Source organism: Falco peregrinus, chromosome 3, assembly GCF_023634155.1.
Source record: "Falco peregrinus isolate bFalPer1 chromosome 3, bFalPer1.pri, whole genome shotgun sequence".
In the NCBI taxonomy this organism is placed as follows: Eukaryota; Metazoa; Chordata; class Aves; order Falconiformes; family Falconidae; genus Falco; species Falco peregrinus.
This window is the reverse complement of record NC_073723.1, coordinates 31,139,819-31,143,175: the sequence shown is the minus strand read 5'-3', so window position 1 is coordinate 31,143,175 and position 3,357 is coordinate 31,139,819.

The following is a 3,357-nucleotide window of genomic DNA, read 5'->3' as shown; positions in this document are numbered from 1 at the left end:
TGTGTACAAGAATTAGTTCTTAAACCTGCATGCATTTCTCCTTTTTATAAAAGAAGACCAGGCACTCTGTAACTGCTGAGAACAGGCGGTCTGAAAGGTGTTTTATTAACTAGAGTTGGGGAAGAAAATGAAACTGAAAAGAATACGACTGCATATTAAACTACATGAAGTGGTCATGACAACTGGGGATCTCAGTATCATAAAATTTTAACAGCTGGATGCAATCAATGGGGATTTTCCATTTTTCTTTTTTGTTAAGCTTAAGAAAGAGAGAGGGGACAAAAAAAGAAAAAGAAAAGCTTCATTTTACTCGAGCAAGCTCTTTATCCAGCTCAGCTTTCTTTGCTTAATATCAGAAGTTGCCTTTACTTCTCTATAAATCTCAGCACTGCCTGTGCTCGGCTGATGCTGTCCCTTTTCCAGAGCAGGGATTCCACAGCAGGAGGTCTTCAATATGCCCAACAGCAGCATGACAAGGAATGGAAATCAGAGAAATCAGAGAAATACTATAGGGAGACTTCCCCAGCGTGTATACAATTTTCAGAACTTGCCAAATAATTAATCGACATAAAATTTTGCCTCAAAATTCATCAAGACTCATTTGTGCCTGAAATCCCACTGTAGTTCTTCAGTGAAAAGACTACATTCCAAGGTGAGTAGAATAGAAACACTTTACTGTTCTGCTGAGCATCTTCCTTTTCATCATATGTAATCACAGCCCAGGCTTTCCCTTTTATACATTTCTTTTGCTCTAGCACTGCTTCCTTCTTGGTAATGTCAACACTTGCTTTGAGGTAGCTGAAGAAATATTTCACAGGTTGAGCTTTATCAGAACTATAGAAAGGAAAAGCGCTGGAGAGCAAAAGAGAGCATTACAAAAATAATGTAATGGGCTTCTCACCAAAAAAATAAATGCATATGTTTAGAAAACAAATCCAGAATTGTATATAAGTTACTGGAATCATATTCCTTGATAGGTCCATTGAGGACTGCCTTATTCATTCAGAGTGTAATGGGATATTATTCACCATAAGTAAGTTTGATAGTTCTCAGTCTGACTTGTATGTCTTTGCTCAGGCAGCTTTACAAACAAGCATGTTTCCTCAGTTTGTTGTTATTTCCATGCCTGTTAAACTGCAAACCAACTCCAAACTTCTGACTTCACCTTCCAGTGGTTACATGTGAATGTCTGTTTATTAAAATAACTTCATTTTTCATTTACCGGTGCCTCATGATGCCTACAACAGCATCCACACATCTGAAGAAAATCTGCTGCTCTCACTGCATTTTCAGCCCATCCAAACCCCACTTGTCTGTGAAGTCACAGGTTTTCCAGAGCAGAGGCTGGGCTCTGGATGAACTCCTAAGCTCCAGTTTTGAGAACTGTGGATGGGCCTTGCCTATTCTGAGGGACTCAGCCCTGCACACTCATACAGGGCTCAAAGCAAGGCAGGACGGAGCACTGAAGCTGCAAAAAGAGCAGATGTCAGCCTAGGGAGTTTTCACCTTCAGTCTCCCAATTCCTTCAATGGGTTGCCCTAAATCTAGTTTTCAATGTTTCTCCCACAAAAGTCATTCCGAAACACCTGTAGGAGGGCCAAAATAAACATCATCAGATGGTGACTGGAAAATGTCATGGGCTGCCCTTTGCCCAGGTGCCCAGGGAGCGAGCAGAGCACATCACAGGGAGACCTGGCAGTACCCGTAGCAGTGAGCTGTGGAGAAAAATCACTGGTGGCAATGAAATGCTGGCTGGACTCGGTGACTGCTGAGAGCTGGGGCAGGGATCTGGTCCGCAGATGTGGGGGAACATGTCTGGGCAGTGATGGACTGCTGAATCGTGTGCTTGGTTCAGTACCGAATGCCTCTGAGCTGAAGTGAGCCGTGGGCAGGCGGGGGCTCAGAGCCAGCGGCACAGCATACAGCGATCAGCGGGAAGGGCGATGAAACACACTCGCCTATAGACGACGAGCTCATAGCAGGACCAAACCACAGCAGCTGAACTAGCTGATGTGCTTTAGAGGCGAGTGCGAGGCACCGGGCAGTGAGAGGCGTTGTTCTTCTGTTCCGAGAGAACTCGCTGCCTCAGAGCTCCTCGGGAAAACAAACCACGGGGCCTTTCCAGGCCTCCCGCGAACCAACAGAACCCGGGCGAGGAACCCGGGCAGCCCGTGAAGAAACCCCCCTGGGGGTGTGTTCGACTGAAAACTGGGGACATACTCGCACCTGACTAAACCGCCGGAGTGCCGCTGCCGCCGGCGGGGTGGCACTGACCGGGAACTGCCCCGCAGCGCCGAGCCGGCCCTTCGCCCTCAGGGCCGCGGCCTCCCCCGCACCGAGGGGTGCGCAGGCTCGGGGGGGCGGGACGGGAGACACGGCGTGGCGGCGCTCCCCGACCTCCTCGTCGCCCTCCCGCTTACAGACGGCCCGGTGTGCCCCTGCCCCGCCGGGAGACCGGCCCCCGGAGGGCAGGGCCGGCCCCTTCCCCGCCGCCGGCCGCTGCCGGCGCCGCCGCTTTCCTCCCGTTCCCGCCGCCCGCGGCTGGCGCTGGGGCGGCCGTGCCGTGCCCGGGGCGACGGCGCCACCTGGCGGCCACAGCGACCCGCGCCGCCGCGTCCGGTCCCGGGGCGGCGGGGGGACCCCGCGGAGCGTCCGGCCCCCCCAGCGGTGAGTTTTCCCTCGTGTGAGTCCGCGTCTGGCAGAGGGACAGACGGGGACATCGTCCGGAGGGGGGCAGCCCCCCCGGTCTTCCCGAGGACGGTTCGCTTAATTTTGTTCCGGTGTCCTGGGGTGCGGCTGCACCGCTGCAGCGCCCCGACTTCACGACAAGCTCCGACCTCGTGTCTGTGTCCCTTTGTTCCGCGCGCTCCTCGCTGTGTCCCCTTGTTCCTGCGCTCCTTTCTGTGCTCGAAGCTGCGGCCCGCAGGCCGATTTTCCATCCGATGCTTGCCTCGCGCGCTGCAAGCATTCAGCAGGGATGACAGCAGAGCATCCGAGGGGAGGAAACCAGGAGGTAAAGGTTGAAACTGTGGGCATCCAGCCTGGAAATCACACAAGCTGTTTGTGGCGCAGGGGAATGATGAGATTAATTGAAAGTTATTGTTCTACACCTAGCATAAGTTCTGAAGTAGTGAAAAGGCTGAGGAAAAGCAGCTCGGCATGTGCTGGTTCGTGGGCGTTGTCAACCTGATGGGTGCAACCGCTGTCCAGCGAATTCCTGTGGCCTTTGCTGCAGGTGCATTTGCAAGGAAAACCCAAACTTTCTGAGGATTCGTGTTTTGTTGCATGTCCTCAAAGGACAGCTTATAAACTCTGCGAGAGCTCTACCTGAGATTACAGGCACACAAAGGTACGCTG